This window comes from Tachysurus fulvidraco, chromosome 9, assembly GCF_022655615.1.
Source record: "Tachysurus fulvidraco isolate hzauxx_2018 chromosome 9, HZAU_PFXX_2.0, whole genome shotgun sequence".
In the NCBI taxonomy this organism is placed as follows: domain Eukaryota; kingdom Metazoa; phylum Chordata; class Actinopteri; order Siluriformes; family Bagridae; genus Tachysurus; species Tachysurus fulvidraco.
In genome coordinates, this window is record NC_062526.1 from 9,868,415 (window position 1) to 9,892,089 (window position 23,675).

At 38.6% G+C, this 23,675-nt stretch overlaps 1 protein-coding gene across 10 annotated transcripts in view; it reads right to left on the reverse strand.

Moving 5' to 3' along the window:
* The window catches only part of mef2cb (myocyte enhancer factor 2cb), a 64,064-nt gene that overhangs the window by 36,807 nt on the left and 3,582 nt on the right, over positions 1 to 23,675 (reverse strand). For 6 of the 10 annotated variants that reach the window (XM_047818324.1, XM_047818327.1, XM_047818325.1 and 3 more), the window contains exon 2: positions 17,483 to 17,597. The gene's annotated coding sequence lies outside the window, so the exon portion shown is untranslated. Of the gene's footprint in view, positions 1 to 15,052; positions 15,469 to 17,482; positions 17,598 to 23,675 lie in introns of those variants that run through there. The other 4 variants (XM_047818331.1, XM_047818329.1, XM_047818330.1 and 1 more) reach the window with 4 other exon arrangements.

Genomic DNA, 23,675 nt, shown 5'->3' on the forward strand with positions numbered 1-23,675 from the left:
TTACACATCTCAGCCTGCACTGTCACCACAGTCGTCTCTCTCTCTCTCTCTCTCTCTCTCTCTCTCTCTCTCTCTCTCTCTCTCTCTCTCTCTCTCTCTCCTGCACATCTGCAACATATTTGGTAATAGCATGTGCTTGAGAAAAGGCAAGTACCCTCTATGCTCACAGGGAAATGTGGTCGTAGAGATTTGAAATAACATATTACAGCGCAGTAAGTAAACCTTTTAGGAGGTGTGCGATACATTAAATAAACCCCCGCACTTTTCAAATAAACTCCCATTTCCTTGAAGAGACCAGAAAAAAACGTCTTCAATGGTTCTTCCTGAATAATTTGTGTGTTAGGACAATCTCTAGTCAAGTCTCACACTTGGAAGTCTTTTTTCCTCTTTACGCTTAATCCCTGAAGCACATTTTCTTCCTCTCCTAACTGCGTTTATTTTCTTACAGGCGATTTTATTTAATGCACTTATTTGCAGACAGGCAGCTGTTTATCAGCGATAGTTAATGGTGCACAGGGAGACAGGCAGGCCGTAGCAAGTGGATCCTGGGAGGCCTATTGTCTCTGTAATGTCATTACATGCACAGGCTCTTGAGCGTTGGACTGCCTGCTTAGAGGAGATACGAGCTCTGACGAATGGCTACCATGGCTGTCCATCCAAAATGCAGTAAGATGACTGACCTAAACTGGGAGAATCTGCTTGTCAGAGCTCTGCTTTCTGATTTGTGGGCTTTCGAAGCAGGATGCTTTACCACCTTCTGAGCTTCAGGAGATTCTATCTGTGGCCTTTAAACAATGCTGAAGTACTGCAATAAAGAGTACTAATAAAAAATCTAGCCTTTCGTCCCCATTTTGTTTAGCAGTAGGGAGAGATGGAGATGATGCTAATATGAAATATAATGAAGTATAACAAACAATATGAAGTAATGAAGTATAAAAAAGACTGGTCTTAACTTCTAACACAACTGGACAGAGCAACAGGAAACGCACACAGACACAGAGCCTGAAGGAAGGATGTGACATCAGAAACCACAGACAATCAAAGGTGTAAAGGTGCTTCCTTTCCTAAACTGTTCCAGAGTGCCCAAAATGGGAACCAAAACTCCTGCACTTCCTTCTCCCAGCCAGAAAAGAAGAGACAAACAGAAAGAAAGAGAGTTAAGGCTGTCGCCGCTACCGCTGACCGTAACCAAACGGCCACTTTCTGGTGAAAGCACTGAATGCAAAGGATTCTTGGCCAAGAGGGCAACAGAGTTGACAAAGTTGATACACGAACAGACTTCCAAAACCACTTAGTAAATGACATCACTGCATTCCTACAACTCATGGATTTAACACTACATATTACAAACCCCAAATGACTCTATAGTTTTATGGCACTCGTAAATATGGCACCTCTGCCATGAAAAATAGAAAGAAATGTCACAACCCGTGACTTTATTAGCAAATGTGTGAAATTATGGATGAACTGCGTTTCGGCAGGGTGGTGAATAAATCTTTTCAGTTTTTATGTGAGATTTGGGCATTCAATGGAAAAAAGGAGAGGTTTCATTTACATCACATAGAGTGTTCTTTCAGGGTCCTTCCACTGCAACACTTCGCTCCTGTCTGTCTTGCAAACATATGTGCATTTTTAAAATAACGCAAAACAACCTTCTAAACTTCTCATGAAGAAAAAAAATCTCTTATTGAAATAGCTGCAGACCTTCCAGTGTTTTATCAAATGAGAAGAAAATATGACATGTTTATCCTATGCTTTTGCATTTGTCTGTTTCAGTATCCAAGGACTTCGGTATCCAAGGTAGTTAAACCGGTTGTTTTAAAATGCCTACAAACAAAGCGGTAAGGTGAAAGAGGAAAGTATTTCAGAAGCCTCTCTCAATGAACTGACATTAATAATGCATGCAGCTATCTAAAATGATCATTCCTATAATATGGCCTTGCATGGGGAACATGTGGCCACACAAAGTAGTAAATGGACTGGATGGATGAAGGGGTGCTGACAGCAAGTCTTGTCCCTCACTCAGTCAGTAAACAGTGAGTGTGGCCCAGCCTGGGTAAAACGGGCCAGGTGAGAGCCGTCTGTCAGTTAGCCATCGCAAAGCCACCCAAGGACGACACATGCTACATGCGTCAGGGAGAGGCAGCTGCTCAGCACAGATCTGCGGTGTGTGCGGACATTGTATTCAGTGATAACTGTCCACCTGAGACAGGCTTTTGGATGCAAAATAAAATCCTGCTAATGTACTAAGAAAAAAAAATAGGAAGTGTATGAAGTAGAATGACTAAATGTATGTGTAATTCTCAGTAACAACCGCCGTTTATAATCTGTGTTGTACACTTTTCTGCACTGTGGATGCATTCATAATTCAGTGGAAGCAGTACATGTATAGCGTGAACAAAGTGTATAGTTTAGTTGGTTACCAAAATAAATAAATAAATAAATAAATAAATAAATAAATAAATTTATGGGACGTAGGAAGAGAATCATTGAGGTTCTGATCAAGGAGAAGAAAAACGCTGTCCTTGCAATAATTTGTAATATTTTACTGGAAAATACATATGCATGGGTGATTTGACTAAAGAACCGCAACCAGGGGTTTGAGTTCTTCTCCTCACACATCTGCAAGAGCAGAGCTGTGTTTATCAGCAAATGTCTAACCACTACCACGTCATGCACAGTTGCTCTAGATCCAGGTGCAGCCACAGCACTGTGGAGGGACAATTGACTTTTGATCAGCCAACAAAGCTACATGAAAAAAAATACATTTTAAGCAGTGACTAAAAAAAGATAGGAATAAATACAAGAAGGAGCCATGTTTGCTTGGTGAGTAATCTCCCGCTACGCTAACACAGCCCTGAGCTGTGTCACTTGGAAGAGACAAGGTCTGGCAAAATCGGCCAATTATGTTATCAGCCGAGGATGAGAGCGTCTTATGATGTTAGCCTTGTTCAGAGGTCGGAGGGGCATTGAGGGGCTGCGGCATGTCTGCAGGCTTAGATGATCCTCTGATTATTTCACCGCACTTTTTTTGTCGCGCACATCCTCCTCGGCCCCCTCACCACCTCAGCATTCTAATCAGACTAATTAAAAGCTTTGTTCATTTAGAGCTCTCCGATGACAATTTGTTTCACCCTACCCTACAGCGGTCCTGTGAAAAAGAGAATTAAATTTGATCTTCTGACAGCAATTATTAAACGTTCCCTCCTGGCTTCAATTAAGCCCAGAGGCTAACGTGGCTCAGAGACTGAGAGCGGGTGCCAACATACCCCCTTCTTACTTCTGCCTCTCCTTTTCCTCTTTTTCTCTCCCCTTTATATCCTTCTCTTCATTTTTTTTTCATGACGCAAGTATGTACAGTAAGCCACTGAGGCACTTGATATTGAACTGTTTTACAGAAATTGAGTTTTTTTCCTTCCTTCTGATGCCTGGCCAAGAAGTTAGAGAGACGAAAAGGGAAGTGAAGCAACCTCCTCTTTTATCCCGATCAATCAGCATGTTCAGTGATTGCACAGTTCTTTTTTTTTTCATATTGAGTAATTCAGTAAAGATGGTAAATATGCCTTTTACCAGACGTTTTGGTTTAGTTGCAGTATATCTAACTAAAATCTGGAATAAATCCGCCAATGTTAGGAACACATTCCTTTGTCGTAAAATCCTGTGTTCCATGCAATCAGTAATTTATATTCAATGTATAATCCAGCAAAATCATATAAGTTTAAACAGCATTTCAACTGAGCAACTCTAACACCTGTTCCTTTATCAGTGTAAGCATAAGCTTTCTCTTTGCCGCTGTAAGCAAATTATAGGACTTTCAGAAATTGTGCGGCAGGTTCTAACTGTCAGATATTTCAAATGAGTGTACAAATGATGTATCCAAAACCAAATTATCCAACTAAACAAACACTTAACAAAACTTATCATAGAGTTGCAGGCCATTCTTAAAACATTTTTAATGTTTTACCACAGACATTTTGTCTGAGAGAAGTTGAGAGATAGAGATCTTTCTCTTTTTCCTCAGTCCCAAAGTGCTGTACAGAAATGAAGTAACCCAGATCGAAAAGAGGATGAAATGAGAGGCTGTAAACTCGCCTTCGGTAAAGAGCTATACAGTCATCCCTGCCACCTCTTGTTTTCCGACGTGATGTCACAGTCATTTCGACATTACCACAAGCTGATTGGGCTGATTGTTGAGAGCACTGCTGCGCTGTTGATCTCTCGCATCATTTAACTCTGATTGTTACAGTTGGGGTTTGTCTAAACAAGCAACCAGGCTGCCATTTTTCTTTCTCTTCTCCTCATGTCATTCAATTCCTTCTCTGTCCCTCAATTTCTGTGTGTGGAGCTCTTCTCAATGTGTAATTTCCTGTCCATTAGCAATGAGGGAAGAGGTAAAAAAAATCAGCTAAAACCATATCCTCTTCATGTCATCATACTCATTATTCATCATTTGACCAAGTCAGACCATAACACTGTTTTTATGCAAAAAGAAACCCCCTAAAAATCACAGAACTACTCTTGACTTTCTAAGAAAGGCATAGATCTGTCCAGACCCATGGAGTCAAGTGTGAAGGAAGGAATATGGCATACCCCAGGAGCCAACCCAATCCCTAGTCTTTCATTATGGGTCCGGCGTACCCTCCTCCCTTCTCTCTTCCCCACTCCATGGCGTGTTTGTAGTGGTGAGAGAAGTCGGCAAATGCCGCAAACGCCAGGCGCGCTCCGTTCTGGCAACAACTCAGGTCGACCTCATCAAAGCGAGCCCTCATAATTTGTCACAGAAAGCAACCAATTAAAATGCGTTAAGGGAAGAGGAAGGTTTACAGGCGGGGTGGGAGAATGACAGTGAAAGGGTGGCAGGGTAAATAGGCAAAAAGATATTGTCTGATTAAAGAGTCCACACAGCTGTGGTGAATCAACCAGGCCGAAACTTTCAAAGAAAAAAAAATAAAGGCTCAAGAGGGGAGCATGGAGAGGAGCAACACTGGCTGGATTTGCACTGTGATGATGTTTAACGCTTCAGATGATGTTTAACGCCCTGTTTCAAATCTTCATATCACTTTGATAAACTCCATCCATCAGCCCTCCTATTTTTGCAAATAGCAAACAAGGCAAGACCTGATTGATACTGAAAAATCTGTAAGGTGTATTTTATATATATTTTTTTTTCTAGAAACGTATCTCAGCGAACATGCCATCATACTTTTTTCCCCTCATACCTCTCCTTCTACAAGAGCCTCCTTCTGTATGGATAAAAAACATCTATGGCGTATTTTATACCCCTTTTCCTCTCAAAGCATCTATTCTGGCTTTTTGGTTTGTGAACTATGAAGAGTGGTGTGTACATATTTTTTCCTTGTTGTTGGATTTGGTGGTGGGCCTGTACACATTTGCATAGCCTTCTTTGCAGTGTGTTTCTTGTGTCTTACAGCTGTGGCAGGCGTGTTTTTTCCCGATCTGTTTTCTTGCATGAGATCACAAAAGGGTGACAAGGAAAGTTTGGGTCTTTTAGCCTGTCTATTGCTCTGTGCTGATTAGCCTGGCTGGTGCTTCTTGTTCATTTTCTCTGTAATGGCCCAGTGAAAAAAGGCATAATGAAAATCAGAAAAAAAAACCTTTTCAGCAGAATTTAAAATAAAAAAGAGAAAGAAGGCTACTACATCTTTGTTTGGGGAGGGTATCAAAAAATAATGACCCTTCTAATTACTGTTATTCTGACGCTAATCGCTAGCTCCTGCTGAATACTGTGTTTCTTGATCCGGTTGATAACAAGAGGAAAGAAAACAAGAAGAGGCAAGTGCCTACAGCCAATGGTGTATAAATCAAGTGTGTATGTATGTGTGTTTTGGATCCTGCTCCAGAAGCTTATCCTCTCCATCTCTGCTACTTTTTTGTTTTTTTTGTTTTATTAGGTTGCTTTGGGAAAGTGCAGGCTGCGTGGAAGGGGGAGGGAAGCTGGTTCACAAGGCCTCAGCCACTCAGTGCAGAGACATGCACCAATTCCCTCTGCACCCTCTCCAGCTGCACCGTTCACATAACCTCGCCTGTCCCCTTCGGCTAATGATAGCAGAATCCGTCTCTCCCTTCTCTTCCTCTCTCTCCCTCCCTCAGTCATCTATACTCGCACCCACACTTTTCCACTCCCTTACACCACTGCTGGGCACACATCCCTCATTCCCTCTTCTGTGAACTTTGCTTTCCCTTTTTGTTGACATGAGTGTGTTTTCCGAGCTATTGGCCCTCCTTTTTTCTGTGTCTCTCCACCCTGAGAAAAGTCCTGAGGTCGTTTGACTCCAGGATGGACTGAAAATGCAAGAGAGTCTACTCACTCATCCCCCACAAACCCCCCACCCCCTCGACTGGTCCACCTTCCGAGCTCACACTGATAACTCTACCCCGGTTTTTCAGTTATCGTCCTTTCCCAACATATCCCACACTCTGCCTCACTGTGCCTGGGTCTGCTCCTGGCTGCAGCGTTTGGGCCAGCGCTCCTGCTGCGCATTATCCCAAATAAACAACTCATTACACATGTAATTAACCGAGGGGGCTATTGCAACAGCGGAAGCTAATCCGTGCTAACATTTGTGAAGGAGGGAGATGTAGGGTTTGTGTGTGCGTAAGGGAGAGAGAGAGAGAGAGAGAGAGAGAGAGAGAGAGAGAGAGAGAGAGAGAGAGAGAGAGATGTTAGCATTGAGAAGGAAGATGACTGCAATTGAAATAAATCAAATCCACAAACCACTGAAAATTAACAATTGTTCTCCCCTTTCTATCACACTCACTAACACACTATCTCCCTTGCATGCACTCTGTCGTGTAGGGTAATCCCCATGGAGTTCACATTGCTCTTGTTTTCTGAACAATCTGAGAAATGGGTCATCAACATGCTGCATGGCAGAGATTTGATAAAAACTGAAAATAAGGCACTTTTGCTGGTAAGAAAAATCATGTGCTTTCTGCCATTGGTCAGATTAATTAACACACAAAGCATCAGAAACTGAATTTAATAGATGGGTGAGATGGTGGGAGGGATAAAATCCTGCCTAATTACTATAAAAATGCAATATATATTTTTATTGCTAAAGATGTACCAGTTCAGGAAGATTAGGCCTCAGATTAAAGAGTACAGAGGAAAAGTATATTACTACGCTTGTTTCAAAACGTTTTTCCCGTCAAAAGTACAGACATGACCTGAAACAATACACCAAATATTGTGTGTATTTAATCAGATGTATTTATTTCATAGATGACAGGAAGTGGGCACAGGACCTTTGTCCATTCCTTTTAACTTATAATTCATTGGCCTAAAAAACATCCCTGCAGAAGACAAATACAGACTGTGTGAATCGGTAAGGATATTTTCAGAGTCACACTAAATAACACTATACTATTCATTTCAATTCTCGACATCACCAATATGCTAAACTACAGGGAAAGTAACAAAAATCAAGACAAAGTTCTTTAAAAGTTTACAAACTGTTAAAGCTGTTATATGTGAATAGCATTTGTTCTATGTAAAAAAAAGAAAAGAAAAAGGGTAATAATCTTAGGCCACACCTTAAGATTTGCTCAGAATAAAAGAAAATATATATTACATCATATTTGTCATAGTGTTTTCCTTGGGTGGGTAAGAAAATGACAGAAATACAACACGATGCTTGAAGACAGTTACCCAATACTTCACATGTATCTTTACCGAGGCTTGCTACCATGTTGCAAATCACCGAATGCACCAACAAAGCAGTGCCAAATTGTAAGAACCATATGTTTAATCAGCTTCATAATATTTTATTCATGAGGTTGTTGCCTTCACATTCTCTACAACTGGCTGAAAACACTTTAAGAAGTTTGCAGTGTTCTACATATGCACATGATCCCCACAATGCGTTCGCAAAAGCATAATGTGATGTAATTTCTTGCAATAACAGCAGCATATTGTCATATCACCCACACCGTGTGTATAGGTAGTGGATGAGCAACTTAGTGAGTGTATTTCAGTCCACAGAATTTATGAAGAAATAAAATAAATGATTCATGTATATAAATAAGGTATGTTGTGGACATGGAACTGATTGCATTTACACAAGAACTTTGCTTGCCTTTATTAACACCTCTTTCAACACATGCAGGGGTGTTTTAAGTGGTTAGGAAAAATTGTAGAAAAACATATCAAATGAACTTCACCAAATGAAGCAAATGAGAGTCTGGAAGAAAGGGAGAGAGGCACGACTGCTGGATGTCAGTGAAACTGCTAAGGTAGCCAGAGTCTCGGCATGTATCCCCTCACTTCCTCTGCTATTTATAAACCTATTCACAGCTCTGGTCCAAAAATAATACAGCCACCATTTTTAACTCAACAATACTGTGAGCTCACACAGGTAGCCACTGGCCCGCGCACATGGGACGAGCCGAGCGTGGGCGAGCATGAGGGGAGAAAAGTTAATCTCACGGCTGAGCTATTTCTGTCAGGACATCGCTGTTTAGGAAGTATGGGCCACAGGCAAGTTAGCAAGCTTAATACCACACCCGTGTTACTTGCACCCTGACATGGGGGCTCCCTGACACACACACATACACACACACACACACGCACACACACGCACACACACACATACACACATACACACATGCACACGCACGCGCACGCGCACGCACACGCACGCGCACACACACACACACACACACACACACACACACACACACACACACACACACACACACACACACACACAGTTATAACCACACAAGGTTATTTGTTTTTCCACTGGGGCCTACAGGAGCAGCTGCAGGTGAATGCAACCTCCCCCGCAAGTCCACTCATTCAGAGAGAAGCAAGGTCCCTCTCGCTTTCGCATCTCTCTCTCGCTGTCTTTCTTTCTTTCTTTCTTTCTTTCTTTCTTTCTTTCTTTCTTTCTTTCTTTCTTTCTTTCTTTCTTTCTTTCTTTCTTTCTTTCTTTCTTTCTTTCTTTCTTTCTTTCATTTTGTCATTCTTTCTCAAATTATTTTATTTCTTTCCTCTTCTCTTCGTTGCTCTCCCACCAAACCTTGAAGTTTCAAATGAAGTGCTCCTCTCATTCATTATGCATACAACTCTGCACTGCACATTTCCTCTCTTTCTCTCTCCCCCTTCTTTCCTTCTCTCCTTTTCCAGACAGTGCATCTGTAATAAAATTAATGACATCATTGGCTGCACTTTGGAGGAACTACTGGAAGAAAAGTCATACATCAAAGTAAACACACGGTCCTGCCGACAAGAAAGAAAGAAAGAAAGAAAGAAAGAAAGAAAGAAAGAAAGAAAGAAAGAAAGAAAGAAAGAAAGAAAGAAAGAAAGAACATTTTCTCTCTCTATTTCCATCACATAGGTAGACAACTCAAAGAAATAAAACGATAGACAAATAAATGGGTGCTAAGCATTGAGAACAATGGTTTTGAAAAACAGAGTGCAAGTCAGCAGTGATTGAGTCAAATCCACAGCATGAATGGCCTGTTCTGTTCCTCAGCTATTCTCTGAATCCAAAAAAGTGGAGAGTATTGCATCTAAATCAGACACCTATAATGGAAACCCAGATGTCTGTAGAATAGCGATGGGCAATATGGGAAAACATTTTTACACTTGATATATAGCATTATATTTAGGTTTGCTGACAAAGTGATAACATTAGTGTCCTATTAATATATATATATATATATATATATATATATATATATATATATACATTTGGCAAAATGTTAAGTAAGAAAAAAGCATGAAAAATTAGATTTTAACATTTAATCAGCTGCGTGTTACCTTAACAATTGAGTTAATCAGTATTCTAAAAGTATAGATAATAGCCACCTCTCAAAAAGATAATTCATTACAGTATTATAGTACTGCATTGTTCAGTGTACTGAAAGAGAAAAATTATTAAAAAAAAAACTTCCTGGAAAATCATTCCTATTAATCAGATATGGTATAAATGAATGTTGCTCTCTCTGTGTGCAGATTTAAGGCTACAGCAGCCTACAGGAGGGAGCCAGGAGCAGAAACAGGCTGAGTTGATGGGCCGTGAGGTGACAGCCTGTTGAAGGGCCCTGTACAGCAGCCACCCCAAACACAAAGGCATGAAGTGTCATAACGCCAGCCCCTCACACGCCTCTCCACTCTTTCTCTCCCTCCTTCCTTTCTTTCTTACTCCCTTTTTCTGCCCCACTCACAGCGCGTCCACTGCACATCCTTTTCTCTTGGCACTCTAGCCCCCTGCTTCGATGACAGGGTGCCGCTGATAAAGTTGCAGATGACTGTGGAAATATACAGGTGTGTGTGGCAAAAACACAGAAAAGGCTGTGCAGTGAACTAATGCAGCGCACATGCTGCCTAAAACTTAACCACGAATGGAACAAAAACTTTAGCTCTCTACACTCAAACTGCAAAGGTGATTCACGCTCGTCGTGTTTCATCCCAGTAGATCTACTGTAGTGTTTTTCAGTGCTGGCTAACGAGAACATTAGTATAGTGCGTGATAACATAACTGTGTCACGACCCCCTTTGAAAAAAGCAGCTCAAGGGCCTCCACCTTCCGAGCCCATTGTGGAGACAGGATCTACTAAAAATATCCCTCGTGCTAGTCTGACGACGGCTTTTCAGATGGATGCTGCTCCTGGCCGGGACACAGAGGGCCCTCTGTCCCCCTCCTTCACTCCCACCAGAGGATGTTACAGAGTGACAGGGCTATGCTGCCCCCACTGACAAAGATAAATTACATTCGCTGGAAAATATTTCAGCACCCCCCCCCCCCCCACACACACACACACACACACACACACACACTTCCTTTTGCATCTCTTTTTTTTTTTTTACTTATTTTTCAGCATTTCTTGGGCATTAGCCAGCAATATGATCATTTTGTGATATGCTACAGCTTCATGATGGGACATAGAGTCTCTCTTGCTGGAGAGTGCACTTGACAAATACAACATTCAAAACATATAAAAGAAGAGTTGCAGTTCTGGGTGGATTTCACCAACTGGTCCGAATTACCGTAAAATCAGGATTTTAGAGAGCCTTTTTTGTCATTTAAAGATTATATGTGGGATGTCTTCTGATTTTAAGATAGGTTTTATTTCAACTGCAGGGTTGGCTACCAAAAATAAAACAGCAATAAACAAATGGGAGCTTTGTGCCTTAAATTAATAGATGCTCCTTGGTGGGGTGATTCAATATTTATACAATTTTTTTCTCTCAATATTTTTCTCTCTTATGTTCCTATTCTTCACTCTCCTCCTTTCCCATAACTGTGTGCAATCAGGACACTTGGACATCGTCTGTGATATTAAATAGTGGTGAAGAATGCCAGCAGTTTGGACTTTTCAGACCACCCATTGCAATGCATATGCGTGACACAGAGGCCCTGGCAGCAAACAGGAGGTTCCTTCAGTACTTTACAGTGCTATTTAGAATGAAACGTCTACCATACTCTTACTGCATGAAATTCAGAGTCATATGGATGATAAGACTGGAATTGTGCTGTCTTCATAACCACATACACATCAATACACACACCACCTTCCCTATCACACAGCCTCTTTCAAGTCGGCTCTGCCGTCTTTCAGAGTTCTTATCTGTCTGCGTGTACAAAAACAGACAGAAATGTACCAAAATCCTGCACAACCCCACCTCCCCGCATGCACCTCACAGGACTCCACCCAACACACACACAGCAACGGTGTATAGCATAAGAATGAGCCAATAACACATGGCAGAGCTTTGCAAACGAGCATTGTTCAGCTTAACGTTATGCAGAAATATTCTGAAATATGTTTTACAATGTAAGCAGACATCAAAGGCAGTTTAATTCCTCTGTGATCTCACAAACACCCCTGCCAAACAAAACCCATATACTCTCTTCCCTGTTATACTGAAAGAACATTGTCAGGCATCACTCGTAATTACTATATAGAGGCAAACACAGAGACGAAAGTCACCAGGACAGGATTAGGTACTTTTAGGATTGGGTACATTTCACTAACGCTGATGCATTGTGCCCATTCGAGTACAAAATTACAGGTCTGAATCTGGCTTCTTTACTCTGTGTATAAATTAAAATAATTAGACAAAAGGAAAAATAAAAATAGTAAAAAATAAATAAATAAATAAATAAATAAATAAATAAATAAATAAATAATACAAGTAAAGCTAGAAAAATCTCAATATCAGTCCCTGTAAACAAACTATAATAATAAAAAGTTAACTTTTACCTTAGCGTGGGTTAATCACCTGTTTACACTGGAAACTTACTGAGACTTATGCGCTTGTCTCCTAGCTTAAGCATTAAAAATAAACATTCGCTAACCTCGAAGGCAAAGATCATAGAGTGACGGGCAAGGCACTTGATATTAATTTTGCTCAATCGACAGTGAAAATCATTCGCATTTAACAAACGCATTAACTCACACATACCACCATGAAGAACTTTATAAGAAGGCTCCCCTTTGTTCAAAAGATAAATAAGCAGTCACAAAACTGCAAGACACACTGATTTCCTTACCTCTGGGCAAAAAAAGTGCAATTGCTTCTAATTACTAATTACTGCTAAATCTTGCCAATCTGAAATTGCAAATGGAAACATTTTTGTAAACTCTTTATGCCCTTGACAAACATTTATGGACTTTTCCTAAGCTAAACTCGAAAGCATAATAATGTGGGCGATTAACTATTTTAATTCTGATGATGGTAAGTTAACATTTAAAGTTTAACAGGAATACCTCTATGGTTTCCTCTCTCTAATTAGATATCCAAGCACAATTACAATAGTTTAAAAAATTATTAATAATTTGAAATGTAGCTTCAGCAAAATCTGAACAGCAGAATTCACAGCAGGTGTTACAGTATTGTAATTCTGATATACACTGTGTGCTCCATGCCCCTGACAATCGGTTTAGGTCCTCTAGCCAATCCTGGTGACACGTGTGGAGCTAATCCCGCTCTTTGGGGAAACTGTAAGGCCATGTTGTCACTGTTGGTTTTGTGAATCGACACTGGCAAAATCCCTAGTGATTTCCCGGAGACGACAGGTCTGAGAAGGACCTGTGTGTGCATGTGTGTGTGTGTGTGTGTGTGTGTGTGTGTGTGTGTGTGCGTGTGTGTGTATGCACGCGTGTGTGTGTGTGTCTGTGTGTGAAAGAGAGAGAGAAAAAATAGAGAGAGAGAGGGAAAGAGAGAGCTTTCTGTATATCTTCATGTTAACATGTGAGTGTGTTCACCTTCCTACTAGGCAGATTAGCCAAACACTAAATCCCAAGAGAACAACAGGTGAGGCATGTACAGTACATGCACACACACACAAAGCGAAGCCTCATTGATTGCATTTAGTATGAGAGGAAACAGGTTCACGCCGTGTGTCGGAAGTCACTTTTGTCTAGTAAACACACAGTTTACAGTACACACTAAAACTCATTTTGAAGAGATGATTTTATACATATAAAATAACTTCAAAATGACAGACTGTAGAATGTACAACGCACTGTACTCTTGCGGCCAAACCTTGTTGCCCAAAGTTTCAATACAGATGCGACATTCGAAAGCTCTAAAGTACACTCATGATCATACTACATCAGAACTCATATTCCATATTACTCATAAACCCTCTTTAATTATTATATCAAACAGTGATATTTTGAGGTTACCTGTTTAATTAAAGATGTAAAAGGCAACGAGTAAAATCTCAGAACTCAGACGCACTGAAAACTCAGACGCACTGAAATCTTATTATGAGCAATATTTATATTCAAGTTTAATCCCTGTGAGGATTAACACATTTTATCAACTTTGCAGATTTTCAATAAATGAATTTTAAGCAAAATAACATTAGCAGATCAACTCAGTATGTGTTTTTATATTCCGATTTTGCTCCATGACTTTTAGATGTGCGTATGTTAATGTACTGAGCATTACTAACGTTATTATTTTTTTTCTATTTATAAATACTGTCATAGTCATGGGTTGGAAATAAATAAGTGCTTAATCAGCCTTAACTTAACTAACAGTTTTTGCCTGGTGATTTATTTATTTATTTTTTATTTTTTCAAATACCAAATATCAATATGATTAGATTTTTAATAATAATAATAATAATAATAATAATCATAATAATAATAATAATAATAATAATAATAATAATAATAATAATGATGATGATGATGATGATGATGATGATGATGATGATGACGATGGGTCCCAATATATTAAAAAAATTAATTAAATAAAAAATAAATTAAAAACTATATTATGTGGATTGGTTCCAGTGATTTAAATGACATTTGTGCCCTTAGACAAGCATTTAAAATAACTTTTTTGTAAAACTTTACATTTAAAGTCTGATTACATTTTTATGACACATTTCCTCCACTATCAGATCCACAGTAATAATAAACTATAATATACACATGTTCCAGTCAAAATAAATGCAATAATATGAGGCAAAAGGACTTTCTGGGGTTTTCAACTTGTCATGAAAGAAATACATTTTAGACATAAGAAGCAATAATTATAGGGGTTTAGCTTTATTACGTTAAAGGGGAGAAGATGTGAGCAGAGCAGTAACATACCGCTGTGTGACCCGGTTCATCTCCCACTGTTAGATTCTTAATAATAAGGTCATTAATGGCGCTGTTCTACATTTGTACCACATTAAAACTGAGGCTTCCAAATAATATTCCCTGTTACAGTACATGTTTCAAGGCGTTTGTGGAATTACAGTCTACCTGTCAGAAGTACAAGGTCAACCGAATTTGGGTCTTTTAAAACAATAAAATTTGTCTATATCGTGTAGTAAATTAAGCCTCTGGTACGAGCTAAAGTGGCTAATTTAGTGTCGCGAGAGGACAGCTGAAAAATAACGGTCACCTCACGAGAGCCTAACAACTTTAACTTGGAAGTGGCACGCGCCGAGTCTTGGAATAAGTCAACACTACAAAAAATGAAACATAAAAAACGTTACAGCTACGAGACACAAACAGAGTGCCAGTCGTGTAACATGTAGGGACGCAAACATTGTCACTGTCGTGCGACGTTACTTACTTCATTCTGTAAGAAATGTTGCCGGTGGAGCGTCCGTCCTTCCCGCCGGAGTGACAGAACGCGGAAAGGCGTCTATAGGGAAGCCGGGGTGGACTCGGGACCTTCGCTTTTAGCTTTTATTAAATCCACCACGGATTGGGGAAGAAACTCAAACAAGAAAAAACAAACAAAAAAAAAACGAAAAACAAAGAAGAGAAGCAAAACGACACGCCACGCGGGCAAAGAGTGTCTCTTTTTTTTTAGTAAAACGGGAGTGTCGCGTGAAGCTGATGTGTCTCTCGCGCCGTTCGCGTCTACCGGTAAGAGGCTGCAGCTGAAGGATGTTCAGCTCTGCTCCGCTCGTGCACTTCTCTCCCCCTCAGTCAGCGGCGCGTGCCTCTCCCTCGCCCTCTCCGCGCCACGACAACTAATCGGGTTTACTCATGAAGTGGGGGCGGGCTCACATCACTCCCGTGCTTTAATGAAGGCAAAATATATATATATATATATATAAAACCCACCCCACGCGTAATAACGCATTATTATCTCTATCTCTATTTCATACCTGGTGAAGAGCGTGAAGCCTTTTTCACTCGTTTGGGATTAAACAGGGCCGTTGTTCTCGTGCACGGGCCTGAAGAAGTTTTATAGACACTAAGTGCAGGGCCATTGAATGTGCACGCTCACAAATAAAGGTACCAAAGTGTATCCCGAAGAAATCATTTCACGTCAATGTGATCTGTTCTGTATGAGTGATTTTTAAGCATGTATTATGTTTGCACTGTGTTCTGTCTGAGTGGTCGTTAAGATAGTTTAATGTTTGCACCGTAAATTGTCATGTGGTCAATTATTAGGTGTTATTTTTCTTCTTATTATTTTTTAGTTACTCCATGTCTTGTGTGTGCACCAATGTATTGTAGTTTTTGCATGTGGAAGTGTGAAAGTGTGCAATGTAGGATCACTATAGACTGACATTGGCCTATAAAGCTGATTCTGGTTCTGATTAAAGGTGCATTTTAAAATTACACACTAAAAGTATAAAACCAGGACATTTAATGGCACCACATCAAAAGCATGGAAGTGTGCAGTATGGTATTTTACTTCTAAGAGTGTGAGAAATTAAATAAAATAATAATAAAAACAAATAACTGTGTGTCTGTGTGTGTTTTTGTCTGTGTGTGGGGGGGTGTGTGTAAAATATCTAAAATACCTAGAAATGTTTTAATAAACACCTATACAGCCAATTCAGCTCTAGATGTGTGTTCAACAGGTAAACTGTGTCTTGACACTGGACTCCTATTTAGTGTACATTTAATATCTATTTAAAGCACTTGGTTATAACTTTGAGTATATGTTTACATTTGTCACATTATCATTTAGTTTTCTAATAAATTAACCACATAATGGCCGGATCTAATTTGTACAATAAACCATTTGGAGCATTTCAATTCAGTACAGGACAAAAAGGCAGACATGCATATGGTATTTTATAATTAATTAATAATAAATTACATTTTATTATTTCACTTTCTATATTTATTTGTTTGTTTGTTTGTTTGTTTGTTTGTTTGTTTGTTTGTTTGTTTGTTTGTTTGTTTTTATTAGTATTATTTTGTACCTCAGTTTTCTAGATGCACTGAAAGCTTTTTATTGATTGTTTCCAGGTCCTTGTTTGTACCTCCATCCCCCAGCTCATCTTTCAACAGGTTTCCTTTATCTCTTTTGATTACAGCTGACACAGATGCTAAACATGAACAAGCAAGCTGTGATTCAAAAACATTCACTGGGATAACATGCCGAAGACAAATCATGCCTGTGCTAAGTAACAGACTGGAATATTTCATACATGACCACTGTGCTCAGACATAGTTACACTAAGATTGTATAGTAATTCTGAGAGGTTTGATGAGAAAAAAGAAACCATGATTATAGGAGTTCTTTCAGTTCCTCATGAGATCCCGAAAACACTGACGTCTGTTTCTATATTTCTTCACATTTATATTACATTACTACATACAGCTTCTGCATGACAGGTCTGTGTTTCTAGTGTAGTTTAGTGACAGACGCTAGAGTCAGAAGTAAAACATAAAACAGGTTAATAAATTAATTAATAAATTAATTAATAAATTAAAACAGGTAATCTGTCTGACAGACTGCAACAAGACCTGCTGGTGTCAGTTTACATGGGATCCCACCTCTGGGTCCCAACTAAATGTGAGCTTGAGAGGCATTTCTTCTTGTTCTAAAGGCATTCATATCAATAGGCTGTGGTTACAGCAGCTATAGACCTGCTTTAACACACACAATCCGTCCATCATTTCTGCCAGACTTATAATGCACACCTAAAGTGTTAATGTTAATGAAATTTCTGTCAGTGTCATGGGTTGTAAAGCACAGGTAGTGATGTAAGTTGACTTTTCTGCAAGTTAGGAAACTTTATGTCTCACCCACCACATTCGCAGTTCCTTCAGCTCAATCACTCACTCCTCCAGATCGTCACGCGTGCAGTCGCTCTAAAAACGCCTTTTGGATTTCAGTGTGCGCTTGCGCTTATCTTGGTTGGCATCTGGTGGAGATAAAAGAAGAGGAAGAAAAAAGCAGATTCATTTAGGCCTGTGACATGTTTTTGTTTTAGGACCAAGGTGTACTGCTCAGGTTGCTCATCATGCCGGGGTTTGGTTGTTGGGGTGGCGGTGTGAGGTGTAAAAAAAACCCACCACCAACACGAATAAACAACACCAAAAAAATAAATAAAAAATCAAAACTGTCTTTTGCATATGCATGAGGTGCGAAGGTCCTAGAGGGAGTCAATCAGAGAATAACTGTATTTGCAATGTGCAGATTTGATTGGCTTTCAATTCCAACAGGCTTTTTTCAGGTGTTATGGACATACTTCTGTTTACATATGCTGTCTTGTACACTTGAGAGACAAAAAATTTGCTACCTTTCTCACCCAAACAACACTTCGGATGAAGTTTGTTTTATCTAGTTTTTTATTACGAAGCCTGGGAATCTGCATAGTTAAAATCCTTACAGGAACAGATTTAACATCCTTAGATATTTCGTTGTATGAACCATCTGTTACTGATCCTACATCAGAGCTTTAATTCCTATGAGTCCTGCTCTTTCTTCTTCCATTTGAAATTTCAAGCTGTCATAATATTACCCCCAAAAAAAAAAAGATATTAAGCTGAAACTTTCAGAGTATGACTCTGTGGCTGAGGAGTATATCTTTAGTATGCATCTTCTCATAGGAACAAGTCTGTAATATAGCTGCACAATGCCTAAAGTTCACTGTCCCTGTCAAGCTTCTGGTGTTTGTACAGTGGGGATCCAAAATACACATGTACCTGTTAATAAAACATGTACGGTTTTATTATATTTAGATCTATGGACTTTTGTCTGTTATACCTATTTATCAGATTCCCTGCATCTTTAGTACTTTATTTGGTAAATTAGTGAATTAACAAGTTAAGAGCCCTGATCTAAATTTCACTAAAAAAATAAAAAACGAGGCAAACAATAGCCAGTAGTGTCATGTATGCCTGCATGTTTAGACTATTTGTAGTATCAGAGTAAATGATCTGGTTAAATATTGAAATTGGCTCAGTTGATAGACTGAAATATGCTTATGAATTGCACACCACATAGCTATGTCTCATATGCTATTAATACTTATATATGCATCTTGATAGATATTTACCCTACACACAGATGCATTTGTTTAACATCATGTGAGATTTTAGTCAGTTTTCCAGTAACCAAAAATGAGCAAATGTTATTGGAATCATTTTTTAAACACCCCTGTTATTTATTCACTGATACATTGATTCACTGATTGATTGATTGATTCATTGATTCATCGATTGACTCATTCAAATTGTGATCAATTATCATAGCTTTAGTTGTTTTGTTAAGATCTAGCAAGTCTAGCCACTGTGAACCACTGGAGATGTCTCGTTGTGCTGCTCTTCAGCTGGCCAGTCGTTATACATAATGGGTATGCTATTAACATCACATGTCTAAATGGGTTTTGTTAGAGGAAGAAAGAAGAACAAGTCTCCTATTTCCTTAGAACATGATAAACATCAGTGCATTTCTCTTGGCAAACAAAAATCATCGAGCGTGTGTTTGTATTGTGTGTTTGTGCGTGTGTATAATCTGCTCAAGTGAAAAGCAATCTGGCTGTCAAAGCTGATAATGTTGTCAAGCGCTCAAATCAGTGTCTTCACACTGAGCAGTACAGCACTGGGGAAAGAACAGGCAGATCACACGTCTCTCTCTCTCTCTCTCTCTCTCTCTCTCTCTCTCTCTCTCTCTCTCTCTCTCTCTCTCTCTCTCTCTCTCTCTCTCTCTCTCTCTCTCTCTCTCTCTCTCTCTCTCTCTGCTTTTCCCTCTTCCCACTTGTTCATCTATCATCAGCAGACTGGTGACAGATTAAAGGAAAAAACGTCTTCCGGTGTCTTATTAAGGTGTCAGGACTTGGCACAGATTGTACAGGTCTCTGAAACTCTAATGGAGGAATGAATACTATTCTTCCCAAAGATATTCCCTCAACTGGTGTTTTGATGATTTGGTGTTTTGATGAGCATGCTGTCAGTTCAAAATCTGACATAGGTGTTCAATTAGGTTTGGAGCTGGTGACTATGAAGGATATAGGATTTACATCATTTAATACTTCGAACCCGTTCAGTGATACCTGATACCAGTTATGTGTGGATGGGATGGAGTCATTCTGGAAGAGACCACTCCCATCAGGATAGAAATCTTCCTCTTCACAGGAAAAAGGAGAACAGTTTGAATAATTCAGTATTCATTTGCAGAAGTTTATCTTCTTTTTAAGGTACAGGTATACTTAAACCATACCTGCCACAGCATAACAATCACTGATTTGTCCTAAGAACTAAATAATTAAATGATAATTTTTATGTTTAAGATTGTTTCATACTTCGATTGATGAAGCTGCAATTTCTCTGAAGTACATACGTTGTATGTTTTAGTCCTGATACAGACAAATTCATAACAATGCTATAACTCTGAGATGAGCACAATTTGCACTTCCACCTATGCACTTAAATAAATAATTAAATCTGTTAGAGCTTATGCAATCAATTAATTAACTCAACACTGCATAAATAGTTAACAGTAATTACACTATTAATTATTTAATAATTACACAAGCCAAAAAATACACAGCCTTTAAATGTCCACAGATAACCGACTGACTGTTGTATTCTTCAGTCACAGGCAAGTCAGGCAAGTCAGGCAAGGAGTCAGTTTACCACTTAGTTTAATTTAAAATGTCTTCATTTATTTTTTGTCAAATTTTGGACATTAGACAATTCATAGGTATCTCAGCAACAGTACCACCAGTGCTGCGCTTGTATTATGCTTCTGTTAAAGAGTTATAATTTTTTTGTGCTACCCAAGTCACTGTGAGTCTGAGATCTCAGTGGTTTACTCATTTTTGGTAATGTGCATGTACTGTTGTTCAAACAGCACACCGATACTACCTTTTTCATTCATTATAGATGAAGCATAAGCATTGCAACACCGACTACGTCTTTGTTCAGGTCGTCGCTCTCGTTTCAGGACTGGAAAAAAAGTCTTGTGGTGTTCTAGTTAACTGAACAATGGTGAAGCCTTTATCTCCCTTGTCAGTACACCTGCGCTTTGTCCCACTCACCCCAAGACCCTGCCACTATACAGCAAGACCCAATGATGAAAATACTTCAGACATTTTAGAATTGTTTTAAGCCCACTATCTATACATGGTGTTATTTTGTAGTTTTTGCCTAATGGGAGTTGCTACAGAAGTTATAGATGTTTGAAAGAGAGCTTAATACACTCCTCAGCCAACAGGGGCAGTCTAGAGCTTTAACAACAAATGCTGTCTATCAATTTAACAACTTACAAGGGAAAGGCTTTAAAGTCTCAAGTACATTAAATTATGTAGTTTTTCCTCTTCCAATGCTAAAAACAGCACTTAATGTGTTAATATCAAACAAATGTATTAATTTTTAGATGTTTTATTCAAAATATTTTGTTATGAAGATCATAGCGTTACCTCCTGTTGTGCAGTAACCTGACTTCGATTTGTTAGTACCAAAAGCAAAAAAAAATAAATATATAGCAACAGCTCAGACTGACAGTAAATTTTCTAGAACGGCAAAAGAGTTTAGTGATTGTGTTTCCAGGTCAAATTTCATAAACAGAGCCCTGAATACAAAAATGAGTTGTCAACAAATGAAGAATAACTGCAATCGTTCTGGATTATAATCAGGTACTATAGTTGCATTTAGGAAATCGCATACCAAAACTTTTATGTTTTATGGGAGTATACATTTTTTGTAATTGGCTTTGAAACCCAATTTGTAAAATGCCGCAGCCAGAAGCAGCTGGATGAAGTCTCTTTATTCAGCCCTTTCCAAGTTTAATATTTCAATTCCATGGCCAGGTCAGAATACATCATCATCATCGGAGGCAAATTCATAGGAACTGGAATTGTAGGTGACTGGAAAAATATGGAGCATGACTTGCATAAAAATGACAGTATGACCATATGCAAGATCACAAGTTTTAAATTAATGTGGTTGTTAATATAAGTGTATGTTAAAATTAATGTTATCATTTATATGTAATAACAACTTGTATAACAGGCTCTCCATAAACTCGGCAAACGGATTAAAGTGGATAAAAGTTTTCTGTATAGAAATGGTTCTTAACATTTACTGTAAGGAGTCTCCAGTGTCAGCACTTTATGTAACCCTGAGAGATTAAGCTTTTGTTTTTCTGTTTTCTGTCTTTGAGGACTTTGTTCATCTCAGTAACATGACAAGCTGCATTTATTTTGTTTTATTCCCTTGATTAGAGGCTGGTAAGGGCATCTATGTTTATAGCTGTAACAGGTTAGTAACAAAGGCTTTGTGAACATTAAAATTAACATTAAAAAGGGAAATGCGTCACCATGATTAATTCCTTCCATATCATTGCATTTCAGATGTTTTTAATAATCTGAAGGATTGGATTCAGATGAACTCATATAATAAAGACATAATTATATTAAAAGATTGTCAATGTATATATAAGGGCTTTTTGATATATACATCCTGTAGGTGAACAATGAAATCCAACCATGATTTCAAACAAGGATGGATATGGGATCATTTACAACAATTTATTTGGGATTAGGAAATTATAATCATTTAATCATTTAAACATTTCTGATTCTGTATACAAGCCTGAGCGGGTTAACGTGGATCAGATTTCGATGAATGAATGATGTAAGCTGTATTTTTATTTTTTTTAAATTGTATCACTTCTGTTTTCCCAATCTTCCATTGTGACCATGAGCGGTTGGTGGCAATGTCATTCAATTTTGACTCTACTGATAAACAGCAGCAGAGTGGTGTATTCATTAATCGAATAAAATCTCATTGCGATCACTGTCTTGGCAGCTCATTCAGGCTACCACTCTTTAAATCAGTACTTGTCCTTCACTTGACAAAACACGGACGTGCCTCATGACAATTCTGTCCTTTGAGTGCTGCCAGCACGATGCCAATGATTTGCTGCTGCTGTTGTCACACGACTAATATACACATATGGAAACTCTCGAAGACATCCAAGTCGAATATTATATTTAAAACGTTCATATAACCTGCTCAAATGTACTTAATGAACAATGAATGAATACCTAGTGAACAATTTGTGTATTTGATTGTCACTCCTGTAGTGTATTATATTGAATGTGTTGAATGTATATGCTAAATGAATATTAGGTTTAACTAAAATATTAATATATACTTTGAGGTTACCTTAACTTTGGTCCAGATGGTACGTTAGTGTGTGTCTATTTCCAGCTTATCTCTGAAGTGCAAAAAGAGGTCATGAGGACTCCAGTGTTTATGGAGACTGAAAGTCTGGGTTCATCAAGCAAATATGTCTGAAGTTCTCTTAGTTAGACAGTGTTTCCATTTTATCCCAAAACTGCCTTAGGTCCTGTGGCTATTCCATTCACAGCTATTTATCTGAATTATTTGGATATTTCATAATATTACAGTTCCTATTTAATGATGGCTCATTAGTCTTTTTATCCCTTAAAATACGCCTAATATATGGTATGAAAGAGGGAAGGTACTGATAGTATAAGAGAAAAGGAACTGTCATGTAGGTAGTACTCTTAAAACCCTTAGTTTCTAGCATTTTTCCACTTGAAATGATGAAAACAAGCGATGAATTTTAAATGCAACTATATTGGCTGGGCCAAAAAGTACTGAACTTTTTACTCTACACTCTATTGAAATTAGTTAATACGGAACTTTAATCCATTCTGGCCATTCCAGTAAATATAAAAAGTCTTGCTAACAGTAATATTGCTTTACCGTATTTGACCTTAAGCATCACACGCTGAAAAATCCAACCCTGCCAGACATACAAATGCTCTAAGGAAAGTTTCTATAACTTCCTGAGTTCCTCCCCTTATTTTTAGTGTAGTATGGTGGTTTCTTTGTATATTTTAGCCTGAGGCTCAAAGTTCCCCTTGTCTTTCGATTGCTTCACATGAGAAAGGGGAAGAAAAAAAGAAAAACTTTTCTAATGATTTTTACCTTTTTTGAATGGTTGGAAAGTCAGCTAAATGAAA